Source organism: Amblyomma maculatum, chromosome 11 (assembly GCF_055883805.1).
Source record: "Amblyomma maculatum isolate TAMU_Amacu chromosome 11, ASM5588380v1, whole genome shotgun sequence".
Classification (NCBI taxonomy): Eukaryota; Metazoa; Arthropoda; class Arachnida; order Ixodida; family Ixodidae; genus Amblyomma; species Amblyomma maculatum.
This window is the reverse complement of record NC_139354.1, coordinates 49,185,175-49,202,554: the sequence shown is the minus strand read 5'-3', so window position 1 is coordinate 49,202,554 and position 17,380 is coordinate 49,185,175.

The following is a 17,380-nucleotide window of genomic DNA, read 5'->3' as shown; positions in this document are numbered from 1 at the left end:
AGTTGTGTTATGTGCTTCAAGAATTTTATACGCATATGTGGGCTTCCCTACGTTTTTACACAATTTTACACCGAGAAAAAATACGCAGCCAGTTCAAATGTACGTTATAAGGCAATGAGAGGGATTACGGAGACCGAGGGAGATTTCTTTCATTGCTGGAAAGATGCGCAGCTGTGCAGTCGACAACAAGTGCACGTCATATGCTACGGTTCGATGAATTTTAGGCTTTTCTTTACAATAATGACCTAATAATATACCGTATCTCATTGTTTGGTGTACTTACTATTTCCTTCTGTGACGTGCTCGTGTTAATGAAATATTGACAATAGATAATGCGTTAGGCTTCGCTTTCATAACCGCTTACTGTCGGCACTGACTGTCAAGCTCAATGCGGTTTCCGTAGTGCTGTGATGTATTCTTTCTTACAAATTTTCCTTCTGAATCATATGCAAATGTATTAGATATTACTATGGTACTCTTGAAACCCCTTCAACTTTGACACGAGTTCCTTTGCATGTTATTGGTAAATATAGGCAACGTGGCCTGCTCTAACTTCCGTCAAGAGGACATATGAATGGGCACACTACTAATTGGTGAACCTGTGAACTATTTGCTCAAACTTATTGCGCCGTGCATGATATTTTATAATAATTATGGGCTTATTACTGCATAATTTCTTACTTCAAAATAATTCTAAATAATGTTGTGCGGCCAATATCACAAATTTTTGTAGGCAAGTGATTATGAGAACAGTCCTTCAAAAAAGGAAAATAAATTCTCCAACTTTCGTCCATTTGTTCGTTTAAAGAAGGTATCGAACAAACAAAAGTTAAATTGTTCTTTTTTATATTTATGTTACAATAACCTAATTATATAATGAATAACCCATATATCAGGATGAAATAAAACATAAAGAATATGGTCAAACAAGCAGCAAAGTGCATGGGAGCTTCAGGCAAATGCCTTATTGCTGCGGCGTTACAGAATGAAAGTCTTCCCGAGCACAGAAGGTGTGTTAATTTGTTTTACCATGAACTCTCAGTATTTCACGTTCTTTTGTTCCTATATATTATTATCGTTTAAAAATGCCGCAAAAAAGCGAAACTAATGAAAAACAGACAAACAGGAGCCCTGAATAGCAACTAACAGTATACGTTACGTGAGCGCGAAGACGCATATAACTGAAGTAACGCAGCAAAAGCGATAAAAGGGAAGCAAGAAAATCAAACGCGATGGCGCTAGACTGGCCTATTGTGAATCAAGTTATGCCAACTGGTGGCGGGGCAATCAAAGTCATCATTTGCTGCCGCTTGAAGCTCGTTTGTTTGCGATTAGAAGAGCCTAGAAGATTTCCTTTGTGCGTTGCTCAGATAACGCTTAACTCATTTTGGCACGGTGGTCAGCATTGCTGACCGCACTTTAATTTTTTTTTTTTTTGCAGAGCCAGCTGGTGTACATGGGAAAAATAAATGCTGAATTTTTTTTTCTCTTGGCCTCAGGTCATCTTCATGAATAAAGGGCTTTGAATGTATGAATTCCTTTAGTGTTCTCTGAGCACCCGCCAGATGCCGGGAGGTGGCTGTAAGGATGCTGGGGTTGTGGAAAACACGCCTTTGTATTCGCCATATCAACTCCCATTGACATTGTTTGGGTAGGACTCTATTTCATCATCCAGATTCAACATGAATGTAAATTTCGCGTTCAAACCTACCTTTCAGATGTTGAATATGAGATATTTCATTTCCAGGATATTCCGCAGGATGATATTCAGAGATGACCAGAGGGTTGAAGGTGTGCCGTAAAAAGACACTCTTAGCATGGTGGTCAGCAACTCTGACCACCTCATATATTCTGAAGAAAAATATGTAATGTTTTTCTACTTTCTGCAATACTGTTTTTGTGATCATGTTTTACCATTTGTGCAATAAAATTGAATATTTAATGAAAATACTGCTGTGCTTGAAAGAGTTAAGAGCAGTGTATTGGCCACAAAGCGGAACGCACTTCTCGTACTACTTATAATGAAGTGCTAGTTGCTTTAGGCAAAATGCCATTAGGTGCAATTCATGTTTTCTGAGGCGATCGTTAATATAGCGCCCCCTTCTAGCAAAACTCGAGGCCACCTCCTAAAATACATGGGAGCGGCCAGCAACAAACCGCTTTTGAGACTTTTGCCTCATATTAAATTGGAGGGGCTAAATATTTCATCTATCTTGAAAGACGGTGTATTTTGTATGGTGCTCTAAATTTAAGATGCACTGCCATTCTGCTAGCAATAAGCGAACGTTTGTGAGAGAACTGATAAACTTGTGGCACGACTGAAACCTTCTGCCTATTTTTGCATTTCAAATTTAATCCCCGACACGCTTTAAGTAAACATTCCAAAACAATGAACAGGTGTGAGTCTCGAATGCCTGGCTCCGCTGGACAGGCCGCCATTGGAAACTGACCCTGGCAACGTTTAATGCTAGAACCCTAGCTAGTGATGCTAGTTTAACAGTGCTATTAGAGGAACTAGAAAGCATGAAATGGGATGTCATAGGGCTTAGTGAGGTTAGGAGGCCGAATGAGGCATATACTGTACTGAAGGATAGGCATGTATTGTGTTATCGACGTTTACCAGAGAGGCGACCACTAGGAATAGGTTTCCTTGTCAATATGTATATAGCGGGTTATATAGATGAATTCTATAGTATAAATGAGAGGGTTGCAGGCATCGTATTTAGGCTTAATAAGCGGTATAAACGGAAGGTTGTACAGACCTAAGCATCTACATGTAGTTATGATGACCAGGCAGTTGAAAGCTTCTATGAAGATGTAGAATCGGCAATGCGAAAAGTAAAGACGCAGTATACTGTACTAATGGGCGACTTCAATGCCAAGGTAGGGAAAAAGCAGGCAGGAGACACAAAGTTTCGGAGTGATCTAACATTGACACGCAAAAGTAATGTCCTTCACAAGTAGTAAATTTCGCAGAAAAATAACAAAGGAAAAGGATTTTCAATTTTCAACAGAACATTAGTTGAGCGAACAATTTTTTTAAACAAGCGTAGAAAAATGCACCTTAAGGAGGAGCAAAGTAACACGTTTCCTTAGAATTCTCATGCAGTGTATGAAGCTACGTCGCGTTGCCTCAGATAAGTGTCCTCAGTACTAGCTCTCGTCTGATTGTGGCGACAGTGGGACTTGGCTTCTGCAGTTTATTTAGCAGACATGATTAGGGCTCGCAGGGTGCCTTGCACATACTCAATAAACTGAATTCCCAAGGAAGGAAGGAAGGAAGGAAGGAAGGATAGCTAGCACCTCCAAAACTGGCTCAAAGCCCGTGTGTTTCTGATTAAAGCTCAGCGCGGAAACCCAACACGCTGCACAACAGCTTTGAACCATTTGCCGCGGCAGTATTTGAGAGTGGTAGTGCAGCTTTTGGGGATGGGAAAAAAACTCGTTTCTAACTTATTTTTGAAAACGGCTGGAGAACTCATAAATATAGAAGGCTTTTTCTACTTGCCTGCGACGGCACAAAATTCGTAGACCTGTGTTTAAAATAAGTAGCCGCCATTAGAGCAGCTCCCTTGTGCCTTTCCTCCTTTCACTCTGCCCCCACGTCCTCAACTTGCTTACACTCATCCTTGTCAATCCGTTAGCTGGCCCGCACCATGAGCACAGCAATTCAGCTCATTGGTCGGTCATCTAGCGCGGTCACATCCCATATTCTTAGCACTTCTTTTTATTTGAGAGTGGGGATGGTGGACATAAAAGAGGAAGGGATAACGTTAAAAAACCTTTTAACACCACGTTCATGTTTGGCGAGCCAACGTTGGAGCTCGACCGCATTTGCGGAGAGCGAAGCTGGCGGCACACGCTTATTTTATTAGCACATCTATCTGCCTCGCTACGTATAGCCACAGCTGCACGCACTCGCGTGGCTCCACCACTATTATTCTGCATGACTGGGAGACGGTATATAACAGCTGTTGCGCCAGCTGTCTCTCCCCCAGTTACGTATTATATGAGCCGTGCACAGGACTGAGTGCGCCAGCCCTTCAGCGGCGTTATCAGTCTGTGTCCGATAATCCAGAAGAGCTCCTCGCCTTCGATATCATATTTAGAAAAGTTAAATATCACGAATTTTTTCTTTTATTTTTAAAAATGAAACAAACTTTTGGTCTATATGTGCCTCAAAATGTTTGAAAATTGTGCATATTTAGCATAGCTTCATATCTAAGTTACCAATGCGGACAATGTTAACGATGATAACATTATACCAGCTAATGCATGCCACTGACGTAATATCCCCAGATGCGTTCAGAGAGACGCGTCTTTGTCGCTTGGGGACGTTAAACTCCATACTCCAACTAGATCCTTTTGCGGCTTGCGGTGATGCTACTTGTAAATAACTATCCGCCACGGTACATCGTCAAGTTTTATATCTTTACGTAAGATTACCTAAATATAATCTGCGAAACCGTCTTGTTTCACGAGCGTATACCAACCTTTCATTGCCTGTGATTTCTTTCTCTCATTCTTACTAGTAATGAGTACTATGGCGGTTAAATTTGGCTCTGGTCCTGTGCCGTCCTCCTCTGTCTACGTGACGTTCGCGTTGTTTGATGTAGTGTGTTAGATAAGCTTTCCGGTTGCGAAATATGCGCTCTAGAACTTGAAGCACCTGTAAACTATGCATTCAATATACATGGCTCCAGAGTAGTTCTGAAAGCATAGTTCATTTTCCATAGTAGGTCTGATAGCATCAGCGTCGCCTTCAAGACGACGTATCGACGGTTGGGGCATATCTATGCTCATATGATTCCTGTGATTAACGCGTCTGCTTGAAGCTACGTTTCGTTAATTTTACCGCTGGGAACTGACCCTGATTCTAATGGTCACAGATAAGATGCACGCCCTTTATCATCTGCTCACGTTTGACTTATGAGCCTATCTCGGTGCATTCATAGCCGCGGTCCACACAGCATCGTGATTGGTTAACCGTCACGCAAAAGGAACAAGGATACAGCAAAACTGTATCAATGGTAATCAAGATACCCGGAAAATCTAATTTTGTAATTTTACCAGTATTGGGCTATTATTTGCATAACCGTTTGCATGAAGTTTTTCTCGCACATCCCATTCCCGTTTTCTTCTATATATATTTGCCTGAAAAAGGTTCAAATTCAATTTGTATCTTTTAATTCCAATAGTGTTGCCGTATCCCGAGTAAGTGCATGATCTGTTTAGCGTCCCTATAACAACGAAATATAACCGCGTTCGGGGGAAGTGCACATAAGCATATTGGAGTAGCCAAGTTTGCGCGCTCAATAGGTCCATGGCCGAAGCGCAAATCCATATGTTGTTTATTGAAGCTTATTGTACGCGCAGAAAGCTCTATTCTGTTTCCTTCGGAAAGCTAGGAAGGACTACGTTACAAGCACAATCAATACCCACCTTGGCCCTGTGCTTATGCCCTTGCAGATTTAATACGCTCGTCAAAGAACGCTGTCCTAATAGGGAAAGGGATTGCCATACTAACAATCTGTAGTGGCAAAATTGTTTCTGAAATTGATGACGCCCTCATCCTCCTCACAGGCCTGATTAGAGGTTCTTTTGGACGTGAAACTCAATCTTGCTGGATTGTGCACAAACGCTGCGCTCTAGCTTGTTTACTCCACGCACGGACTAACGGACAATGCATGACAACGGGCAAATAAAATGTGCAAATATGATTCGTGCACATGCATTGAAACAAGAAACCCTTATGTGGGCAATTCATCTAAAGCAGCCTTTCTGTTCTCTTTATTCTGTCAATTTCAGCCTTGTGCTGCAAGACACTACCGGACTTTCCCTCGTGCTCAGCTTACTATATTTATGTTCTTGTTTAATACGTTATCACTAGTATAATCTTATCCGTCTATAAAATTAGCCATTGGCACGCATCAAAATAGCTAGACAGCAGAATATAGTTTTTGTTTTACTCTTTAAGCCTCATTTAAACCGTCATTTGCAATTCACATTGAAAGGCACTGAATGTGTCGTCTTATGAAGTTTTGCATTTTTGCTTAATCATACTCTTTCGTGTTTCACAGCCACAGTCACGGAACGCGGGAGCTGGCAGGAGCGGGTCAGCAGGTACCTACAGAGTCATCAGAAGTGTCTCACGTCAAAATATGCGGAGCTTGGCATCTTAGTTTTTCCGAACGGACGTATTTAAGTTGTGAGCACACAACGTTGATGAATGTTTCTTAAAAGTTTGTACATTGAGGGGGAAAAACTAGTAGATTGAAGAGACTGATGTCCATTTAAATTAATTATTGCCGTGTCCGATTGTTACGGAAGGGCTACCGAAAAAAGAAGAAACCGATTATTGATCTGTGTGCACGCAAGTGCGGAATCCTTCCAAACAGTCCTTCTACTTTCATCTCCTTATGTTCATTATAGAAACGCACGTGTGTGTTCGCGTTTGAGTTGAGTCTCTGATTACCTTTCCCATAGGCTCTTCTTTGGTTCCATATTGCTTAACATTCATTGCCTTGTAGACAAGTCTTTTATGCATTTTCTCTTATTTTCATCTTTTGAGTGATAGATGGTTCTGTCTTACTTGTAATTGTTAGCTTGTGGATCTAGACCTGCCACCTATCCTTGAAAAATGCAAGGAGCCCCTATTGCTGAAATACGGCTCAGTGCGCTCATAGCCGATCTGCGCGTAAAGACAATGCAGAGGTGATAACTTGCCAACAGTGGCAGAATTATCTGTGCAGATTTGGTTTAAAAAAGCCTAATATGGCAATGACGTCTGGTAAGAATTTTAAAATATGTTCTCGGAGAGAATGATATCGAAATACAGATATCAGAGGTTTCATGTGGACAGCACTAAGCCTATGTGGCGAAATATGAAAACAAACGGGATAATCAACAATTGCCAGCTATATCCCACCTCAAGAATATAGTGGCTTTCTGGGGGTTATTGTTTGGGCAGCCAGAAATATATGGCCAGTTTCAGTGGACGTATAGACTTGAACGATGATCCACATATTAAATTCTCAGAGCTATGGAGAATTCTTGGAGTTCCAGATCACCATAACAATTGTTTTTTAACGAGAATCAGGGCCCTCCTGGAACAAGTCGCAGGTATTCTTTATATACGATATAGCAACTCAATTCTGGAACACCAAAGCTATAGCTTCCATGAACTAAAAGAGAACAATACAGGCAATCATTTTTGAAATGCCTAAGCGACAGCATCATGAAGCCGACTAAACTTTTTGGGCTGCATTGGTGTCCAGCTCAACTAAAGAGATTGCGCAATTTGGCTCTGCCCTGACTATCAATAAAAATATTTTCTATTGGCATTTAATTAATTTTTTTTATGACTGGTTACCGATATTTTCAGTTTTCAGGTTTGGCTGTACTCCCCGTTACAGAAGTATTCCAAATGTTCTGCGGATTTGTGATTGCCTATGTATTTCTGTCTTTAGCATTTTCTATGACCAGCTACGAGCTTCTACATAGAGAGCATATTTGAGCAAACAAAGAAAACATGACAACCACTATTAAGCACATATTCTACCTCTACGAGGGGCAGTACAGGCTGAAAGAATACCACCCGGATAGCTGGATAAACAGCGCGCTGGTCTGTGATTGTCAAATAGTAACAGATGGCAGGAGGATTTAGACAGTCTCTCAGTATGAAAATTTAGACAATGCACTTTAAACATAACCTAGCCCGCCAAAATGATAGGGTACTTGCTCTCTGCCTTAAACAAGATAATATTAATGCATTCATTTGGATATTCTGCCAACAACGCACAACTGCCCCGAGACTGCCTTTATTTAAAAAAAAAAAACGCAAGTACTAACGTAACAGCGACCGCGCCTCGCCATCTCTTTCTAATTTATCAAACAGATATCTGTTTGATATATGTTTGATAAGAACATAAAGATACTGCAAGGCTGAATACATTGCACCAACGAAAGTGCGGCGGGCCTCAGAGACACACCTGCGACGCCACAACACAAAGAGAACCACAGTAACCACAAAGTCTTTGATGAGCCACGATGGCTACTGGCTACAAGGTTCACGGAGACTTAACATTCTATCTAAACGCCTCAGCATCGTTCTCGCCATCGTCTATCAACAGCCTCGCCATCAGCCATAACGCAACTCAGTCAAAAAAATCTACATAATCATGTCAAAAATACGACAAAATATTCTGTAGTTCTGTCATAAACATCAAATTTTTCTGCAGTTCTGTAGCACTTTCCTGTAGTTCTGTAGTTTTTCTGTAGTATATTTCTGTTGTCTGTAGTTCTGTAGCACTTTCCTGTTGTAACTACAAAAATTTCTGATGTTACTACAGAATGTTCTGTTGTCACAACAGCTTTCCCGTCAAAAACCGCACAGAAAATCTGTCGTAACCACAGAAAATTTTCTGTAGATTTTTCCGACTGGGAAGTATTCCATATAATGCCAGGGTGCAGGGTAGCCCGAGGTCTGAACTGCTCTTCGGAAGGTGTAGGCGGTGGCGGGCAGGTAGCGCCGTCCCACCGTCCAGACAAGAATTCCAAAACAAAAAGACGCCAGTCAAATCGCCATACTGAGCCGGATGGTGGCGCCACGGGCCAAGAAAATGCCTTCCCGCATGGTCGTGCCGTACTGACATCTTTTCTTTTCTTGTACTGTGAGGCTGAATCGCGCAGTGTCAGAAACGGTACGTGTTGCGTACGAAAGAACTTCGTCGCAGACGTGCAGAGAAACTCCATTGTGTTCGAGCAGCATGCCAAGCCAGCCGTCACAAACCCCATGGACGCAGCTAAGGACTCTCTGAACTGACGAAAGCGGTGCAATTCGCTTTGACTCGTGTTCAGCTGCACTCGCGAAACAGCTTCATATTCAGCAAAGATGTTCAGTAATGGAAAGGTTTCATCGTGGGCGGAAAGCGAGCTGTCGTCTGCTCACGCGTAGAAAACTGTGTCCAGTTCAGGAAGAGGAAAACATTGAATAGGCCTTTCAGCAGCACCCGTTCAGAGGGGGGTCGAGTACCACGACGAAGAGGGCCGGCGGAAATCTCCCCCCCCCCCTCGTCCCTGGAAAAAACCTGCAATGCAACCATTCAGAACAATCTCAGCTGAGGTCTAAGTGCGCGCAGGAATTGAACAAAGGCATCTGGGAAGCGAAAAGCTTAGATCAAACCAAGCATATAGCCGTGTTCAACACAGTCCAAAGCTTTCGCCTGGTCTAGGGAAGCGATATAAAAATATAAAATGAGAAATACGATATAAACTGCTCAATGTACGACTAATGGACAATAAGTATGTACCGGTTTGGACAAAACTAAACGAAGCCCGCTATTTTCGTCTAAAATTTTTCATTCGTTGCAAAATTGAAAGTGGCAGTAGTCGTGGTATACGCGAACCAGCACTAGACACCAGTGTCCTTTCAATTGGACGAATTTTTTCTTCCGATATCGAGCGCAGAAGGCGGGATTTTAAATTGAACGGAAAGGCGAGATCCCTTCACTCACGTCTTCACCTGTATCTCTTACGAATATTTATTCCCTGAAAGGCATAGTGATGGCCCATTAATCCAGCCTGGAGACAATGTCCGTAGCAGGAGCAATAAAATTTCAATCACTCAACATCTCCCCCTCTGCTTTTAAGCAGCAATGAAGACGCCGATTAAATGAAGCTGAGAACTGTGCCCGCAAATTGAGGTGGTTGGCAGGAGTACAAGCAGCAGAACAATATCCCTATTAATTGTTAATCCACCGAGGATTCCAGAAGCACCAAATCTTCCAAGCGTCCACATCACATAAAAAAGCGACAAGCTCATGTCGAGGCACATGGCATTGTCTCCATAGTTTAAATAGCTCAAAGACAGCAAGGTATGACACGGAAGAACTCAATATTCATAATAAACGTCTAAAATAATGACTATACTTTTTAAGATAATGTATTAAAATAATTATTTTAAAGTTAGTAACTAATGTTTACGTTTTTCGTCATTTAATAAGCCTAAAGGACTAAAACATATAGTGAGAGCGAAACAAGTAGGAATTGCGTGCTCTTCAATTTTTTCAATAGAGCAATTTCCTTTTTTTTCGCGAGAGCAGAGATTGTCTCTCTGATAAATGAATTAACCAAACTGGGAAACAGTTTGTTGCAGAAACAGTTTTAATGTCATTTTTATGTTGTATATATAGAGGTGTTACACAAAAGAAACGATGCTGAGTGTGTAGCTTGAAAAAAGAGTTGAATGTTAATTATTTAGTGGATTTTCAGCGTTTGAACGGGTAATCAACACTACCATATTGAAGTACGAAAAAGAGTTCTTGAAACAAATAGGAAAAAAAAGGTCACAGTTGGGAAGTGATGGATGCTTGTTGCACGCAGGACAATGCACCCGCTCACACGGCCCTGTCTATCAAGCCGTTTCTGACCAGCAAAAACGTTATTGTGGTCGAGCATCCTCCTTATTCACTTGATTTGGCGCCATGCGCCCTTTTTGTATTTGCTAAAATTAAATCTCTTGTTTAAAGGGAACACGTTTTTCCTCATTTTAAGAGGCTCAGGCAAAAACGGAGAATCTCCTGAAGAGCCTTCCAAAAACCTCGCTCTAGAACTGTGGCCGGCAGTGGTAGCACTGAAATCAGAAATGTGTGAATGCTGAAGGCGACTACTTTGAAGATGATAATGTCATAAAGAACTAATTCTATATGTACAATAATTTATTGGGCCAGTCTCGTATTTTCTGTGTCACACTCACACAATCATATATATATATTGTAGGCAACGTTACTAGTCATAAAATAAATGCATAGGTTTAAATATTTTTTAGATTGCAAGGAACCAAGCTTAGATAAAGGAAAATGAGCAGGCTAGTTAATCTTGGGAAACATAATGTCTGCAATCGAAAGTATTAGACATAAAGCATAGCGGCAGACAACACAAATCACGTGGTTCTGTCCTGAAATTGGTCCACACGATGAGGTGCTCAGCTCTGTGACTGGTGTGAACACAAAATTCTTTATATTTTTCAGCGTGAGGCGCGTTCACATTATTTTCAACTTAATTTTAGCATCAAATTTAAGTCACGTTTTTCTTTGAAATATCTATCTCCGTCCTGCCCGCCTTGACTGCCTTCCCTGTCATAGCGATGTCTTAGCTTTTGTTCCCATGAAAAATGGTGTTCTCCAAATCGCATCTAGCGATATTTCACTTATAATATTATTAAATCAGCGATAACTGAAAAAACAAGAGAGTTTAGCTGCTCTCGTTCATTCATAAGATATCTAGCGTTACCGAAAACTGCTCAAACAGTCGTACCGGGGATTTTTCATAACTATAACAGCAACTCGTCATTTAGGGCTTGTTTGTAGGGATACTTGGTGGTTACACGAAAACGTTTTCCAAAAAGGCTGCATCATCATTTATGTTTTTGCTGCTACACAAAGGGTTACCTTAACTTATACTTCAGGACACCGTAGAAAAAATCAGTGGGAGCTGAAAAAAAAAAAACTCAAAAAGTACCGCTGAGAACTTCCGCAATACTCGCAGCAATGCATGAGCAGCGGCAACTCTTCTCCCGGGAGGACTTTCGAAAGTGACTGCTAGGTGGCTTTCGTTGCGTCCTCATAGGCGGTGCGCGGGGCGTACGTCTTTTCAATACGTAAGTGCTGTTTATATGGTCGCGTCAAGGCATTGCTAGGTTGAAGAAATTGCAACTCGCATGAGGGGCAGCAACTGTGATACTCGACTACTACTCGACTAGGTTTCTTTTTTTTAGTTCTGGAGAAAACCCTTTTTGCATGGCTGAATGTTATTTAGATTTATTAAGACATATCGGCTGTTATTTGAAGGCAATAGGAATAGCTAGGACGGTGGACAATTCGAGTGCTCTCGTGGAAATAATTCAGATCAGTATATGTGAATATTTCTTTTTTCTATCTTCAGTTACAGTCATTTATTTGTTGTTTATTGTACGTTCTACGTTCTACGCAAGTTGTTTATTCCACATCTGCCTCCTATATTATCTCAGCGGAGCGTAAATGCCTAAAAAACTTCAAGCGCAATATGTTGTCATTGTTCCACGTTGGCTCGTTTGCAAGTCGTTGCTTTAGCTTTCGACACGCATTCACCTACACTATGAAATTTCGCTGTCGGCACTCTAACCTTTAACAAAGACAGCCAAGAATTCTAGTGAATATTGAAATCGGGCATGCGTCTTAGCATTTCCTCAAAAACATCTGCTTCCTTCGAAGTCATAGTTCTTGTCTGTGGGAACCCATTGCATTGAATATCTCTACAGTACAAAAATAATTTACGACGTGTGTGCAAGGTGCGCACAAATCTTTTCGGCAAATTTCCTTCACCTCTAATGTACAGACTGCGCTTATTTTTCTTATAACTTCTTTCTCGGGCACCTTGCGTGCGTATGTGGGTCCATATCACGTGCAACAAGCTCCACGGAAGTAGCAGTAGCGTAGTTATTTTCGCACTAAGCAAAACGTGAATTGGTGTTGCAAACCTGTATGAATTGAAGGTACCATAGCAGCGTATCTGCGAGAGAGCACGCCCCAGCCTCACTACGGCCTCGGGGAATTCTCTAGGTTTTGGGCTGTCGCAGTGCCAGGGGAAAACGCTTACTGTTAAAGCACACATGCCTTGTGCAGAGCTCAGAGATCTCATTCTTGTGCCTCATTTACTTTCATAGACAGTGTAACCACAACCGTTTACGGGCCACAGAAGCGCTGAGTGTGATTGCATCATACGCAACAGATATCTCAATGACAGAGCTTGCCCAACGTTGTCATATGAAGTCACTAAGTATGTCAATTTGGAGCGAAATTTCTCCTTTTTCGCCTCTACCTTATGAAGGAGGGCTTCTGCGCCCTTTGCTAGACAAGTTTGACGACAGTGTGCGAAAGGGTTGCAAATTGCCAACATACGTACCTGCAATTATGGGCCGATAGTTGTAAGTGAAGCCAACTGTTAAATGAGATACACCTAATACCCCACAAGTTTTAGTGAATGGGTAAAAAGTAAAATATTTCATACACGCCAGTGAAGAAAGATGCATTCATACCTTTGTCAACTATATATATTTACCTCAATCTTTTTCAATATTAATTGTGTCATCATGTCGCACGGTGAACAGACCTGGCTCAGGTTTTGATTGGCCAGCGTGTGCATTCTATCCCGAAACCATGTCCTACTCAAACATACATATTTTTTTCTGTTAGAAATGAGATATCTCTGGCGTTTAGAGCGAAAGAACTTCTATCTTAGTAGGATAAATATAACTGATTTCCGGATATTCTCTGTGCAAAGTGAACTTAATTATTAGCTATAATACGTACGAACATGCTAACACTCCTTATGAGGGTTCATTGTTCACACGACTGCGGTGACCACGACCAAGGTCAAGCCTAGCGCAGGCTAGACAGGCTAGACTAGAATAGAACCTATTAAAAGTAGTCCTGTTAAAAGTAGAGTCAAAATTCATAAGAGCATTCAGGGGTAAGCACGTCTTCCCAGCCTTGCTGAGCATGTCATATCTAAATAGATCATACATGCCTAAATCGGTTTAAAAACCGGTAAGGGGACATACGAGTTGTACAAAGTTAGCCGAATACATATTGATCATATATGATCTTCACTGACCCAAATGTGAAATGATTCACCTTATCTGGCCTCTGGATAAGAAATAAAATGTATTAGGTGCGAAATCACTTCTTATTTTGCTATGTAACACTTGCTTGTTTTCTCTCCTGTTTACTTTTAATGCTGGCATATATTCGTGTGTTACATTAGCGACCAAATATATTCGCCGACAGATAGTAAAAGGTAATTCGTAAGCTCCGGTTTCTTGCTAAGGGAAGCGAAAGTAGTTGAACATAGAGTGGTGATGAATAAATGTAATATCTTTACATGTCTAAGTTGTTAAAAGTGTTTTTGTAAACAGTTTAAGATACCACCACTTTCTCACAATCGCTCCTAAGATAATAGATTCTGTTTTTCGCTTGCCCCATCAGCGCTTTTATCTTTTTGATTTTATCTATTAACAAGCAAATACAACTACAACCATCACCATTTCACAATGCCAACTCATAACTAATGCCGTCCTCAAGTCGTTCATGAGAGTTTGAGAGTTATGGTGATGCACTTCTTGCATGCATTTCTGGTGCGTGTCGCTGTCATTAAATGTTTAGCTTTTTTCAAATACGAGGGCTCTAGAAGTGAATTCTTTTACAACGTATCTCGAGCAGTTTTAAAGCAGTCATCTGCAGCTATCAGCCATGGTCCGCACCACGCAAAATGAATATACACAGACGCACATTTGATTCGCTTGAATTATTTTTCTTCCCTACAAGGTTCCAACCGTGCTTTAAAACATCAATAAATAGCTCACACGAGCTACATGCCTCAATTTTCACATATGCGGAGAATAGAAAAATCACAAGTGCCTGAATACAAAAGGCTGACAAATAGGAGCCCTTGTATTACAATTCAAAAGTTTCCAGAAGAAGAATCAAACATTGAATTTTACATACCCAGGACGAAATTACTTTTCTTTATACTGCTTCGTAAAACAGACGTTTCACATTGTTACTTGCATTGCTACTAATTTCATTTTAGCACATTTTGCTGACTGAGAAAATATTGGTTAGGCAAGTGATGTAAACATCTTCAAATATTTGATTTAGTTTTGCTCATAGCATTTAACATCACAAAGTCTATGTCACAATAGAGAGGGCTTTAGAAATTTTGACAATTCTGAGTTTATTAACTTGCACTGACATCACCCAGCACACTGCCTCTTTGCGTTTTTCCTCTATCATAAAGCGCCAACCACGTCTTTGAGTACATCTCTCCACACACTATACTATACAGTGAACCACTTCTGTGAGGCCACACACCTCTGTTTTTGGTCTGTCTGAATACATTTCACCAAATAATTATTTTAATGGCTCTTCACAAATTACGCATCTGATTACATCTTACTGTTTTTTTAGGATGGTTAAATTTCGGCGTCACCATAGTTATTAGCATCACCGCTATAAATAAGTTAAAACTTGCCGCTGAATGTGGATTGTGTATGGATTGAGAATGCCGCAAAGTAAGATTGCTGTAGCTTGAAAACGTTTTTTTTTGTAGTTATACCATAAAAATTTGGAACAATGTGATGATATCTTCTTTCTCTTGAATTATACAAGTGGCGTGACAGATTTATCATGAAGCACTTTACACCTGCTTGTACATGGATAAAAGCTATTGTTTTCACAATCTTCGCATCGCATTGTTGAACACAAAATGCAACATGTTACACGCGTTTTTAACGTCATCAATTAAAGACCATTATCTCTATATAAAACATCTAGCGGAATGTTGGTCTCCACACAACGAGAACCATGATTTTCACTTTTGCACTCTGCCTTTTCGCCATCGCAACGGCAGCGGGTAGGAAAAATTGGGAGAACTATTATAGACCGTTAGACATGCGAGACGTAAGTAAAATATATTTCATTTCGTAAATCCAATGTAAGTCCTCTGAGGAGCATGCATCTTCTTTAATAGCGTGCGGCTCGAATATTTAAAACAGGAGTTCATGGTTTTGAAGAGCTGTGTGGAGGTCAAGAGAAGTGTATTATTTTCATACACGTTCATGTCAGGCGTCTACATTTCATGCTAGCTCATATTTAGGCTGGTATGTTATACTGGACTGCTTCTACAGAAGATATCACTGCGCAGGATGCTTGCATTTGAAGTGGCATGCGACCATGCAACAGTGTTCTCAAAGCTTAACAAGCAATCGTTTCATATTTTACACCCACTATTCAAAAAAATGAGACGGACAATATACCAAGTATATGTATACTATAGCTGAGTGACAAACGCCGCATGTCCGCGGTTCTGTATATGGGTTTGAAGATCGGAGGAAATCTAAATAGTTCTACAAGTTGCTCATGTGTACACTGCAGAATTTCATAGCTTCCACTTTGAGAATGAAAACAGAAGTGGTGACTAGATCAACGTGTTAAGATTTGGACATAACCTGTTTGAAATCAGCTAAGCAGCTTCATAACGTTCCTTATTAATAGTGTATGTTCGCTCAAACCCCTGTATTACCAACGTGGAAATTATACTGCTCTCTTGGAGAGTCCTTGTTTATTACATCATATTTGATCAAATATTCAGCATGTAGCGGCTGCCACAGCTAAACGCAATGAAGGTTGAAAAACAATCAGATGAGACACTATACGCCACCATTCTATATGAAGACGAAAGCATGCTCGCGCAATCCGCTCCCGAGACTGCCGCTCCGCACTCTTCCTCCAGTAGTGACGCCCACGACATGGCCGCCCGCGCTACGCCCTCTGCATGCTTACTGGTATTCTAATGGCGCCCTCTCCACTCATCCTGCTCCTTCAACGACGCTCGCTGGGCCTGGTCACATGTTTTGTTGCGGTAGTTATGACAATGAGCTGGAGGCATCCATGTTACCGTTTGAAGTGCCTATCCCTAGCTAGCTTCATATTCAAACAGTATATGAATGCTAGGCGAACAGAGAAATGGTTTCACACCAGAGAAACTTTCAAGAAGTAACGTTTTTTTCGCAATTATTATGCAAAAAAAGAGGAGATCCTGGGCTACACGTAGGCCCGTTAAGAAAACCTGACAACGGCGTCATGTTTGTTGCTGATATCAAGTATTGGGAACACCATTAAAAACTGTACCTGCCGCAACACTAGGTGGATTTCTCTGTAATGGGGGCAGTAAGATATTCTATCTAATCACCTATGTGTACTGGCGTACCGAAACGAACTCAAAGCGTTTGCAATCGGGTTCTTTCTCTTTAATAATTTTAGAGCTAAAGCCTTAATCACCCGTTTCTGATTGCGAACCGTCGTCTACGGCGTAGTCGGAGTCATGAAAGTATTTCGAGTAGCCGGCGTATTCTTAAGCGTATCCAGCCGCATGCATGTATGGCACGTCGTATGCCTAGAATGTGTTAGTGTGAATATAAAAAAAATCCCGACTCTTAATGTTACTGAAGAAGGAGGACGTAGGTTATCATTGTTGGTTCCAATTTTTGCGGGCGTCTGGCGAGAGCGGAGAGTGGGGGCTGTATAAGAAGGAGTGGGTACCAGTGACGACTACCAAAGATTTTGGCGCCTGAGGGTGGTGCTCAGAGCAAGTAAAATGGTGACAACTAAAAAAACGGCGACGGAAGAGGAATGAGCAACAGTTTGGTTAGCCTGGACAGTCGGTAGTTGGACTCCTGCTGTAGGTTGATCACGCGAGGAAAGAGGAAGGCTTTGATTCTTACCGCTTTCAGAGATAGTGAGAGCGCCCTTCGCCGATTGTCCGCGCTTTTTTATAACGCAGA